The sequence below is a fragment of the Trypanosoma cruzi genome, assembly GCF_000209065.1.
Source record: "Trypanosoma cruzi strain CL Brener chromosome Unknown tcruzi_1047053497939, whole genome shotgun sequence".
Classification (NCBI taxonomy): domain Eukaryota; phylum Euglenozoa; class Kinetoplastea; order Trypanosomatida; family Trypanosomatidae; genus Trypanosoma; species Trypanosoma cruzi.
In genome coordinates this window covers 1-806 of record NW_894699.1, presented here as the reverse complement: position 1 = coordinate 806, position 806 = coordinate 1, and the positions used below count along the sequence as shown (strand labels likewise).

Here is an 806-nt window from a genome sequence, read left to right as displayed (position 1 = left end):
CGTGGCTTGCCTGTCGCCGGCGGGCGGGCGGCTGCGCATCGCGTGGCGCGTCGCCGGGTACGACCATACTTGGCCGAGTGCACCACATCCCGTCCGATTTGTGAAGTTAAGCGGCCACAGGCCTCGTTAGTACGGCGATCAGTGATGGCGCTGGAACCCGGGGTGCCGTACCCTTCCCACTATTTTTTTTTTTTTCCGCCACCGCGCGCCGCCAGTCGCTTCTTCACCGCGCCGGGGCGGGCGGTGGGTGGGCTCTCCGAGCGCGCGGGCGCCGCAGCAAAAAAGAAAAATTACTGACGCAGTTTCCGCGCCACATGTGGGGAAGCGAGGCGTCCGGAGGCTTCATGGCAAAATCCGGAAAAGGGCCTGCGGAGCTTCATTTTTAAATTTGTTCTTGCCTTTTTTCCTACCGTTTTTTTTTCTATTTTCATCATCTCCCGCGGCTCTTCCGTGGCTTGCCTGTCGCCGGCGGGCGGGCGGCTGCGCATCGCGTGGCGCGTCGCCGGGTACGACCATACTTGGCCGAGTGCACCACATCCACGCACTCCGAGGAAGGGCGCTAGATGCTTATTTTCCTTCTCGCGAAGACCGCAAGACCCTGGCACTAGGTTGAGGTGGCCGGCATCATCAGGTAGAAAAATCATTATAATTGTTTTTGCTTTCGCGATGCCGCCTGTCGCTTCTTCACCGGGCCGGGGCGGGCGGTGGGTGGCTCTCCGAGCGCGCGGGCGCCGCAGCAAAAAAGAAAAATACTGACGCAGTTTCCGCGCCACATGTGGGGAAGCGAGGCGTCCGGAGGCTTCAGG

General features: G+C 60.9%; 1 non-coding gene across 1 annotated transcript; it reads right to left on the bottom strand.

The window, feature by feature from the left end:
- Positions 1-55: 55 nt before the first annotated feature.
- Positions 56-165, bottom strand: Tc00.1047053497939.10. The gene has a single exon (XR_008255117.1). It is a non-coding gene; the product is annotated as a 5S ribosomal RNA (M5) (ribosomal RNA).
- Between the last annotated feature and the right edge of the window lie 641 nt (positions 166-806).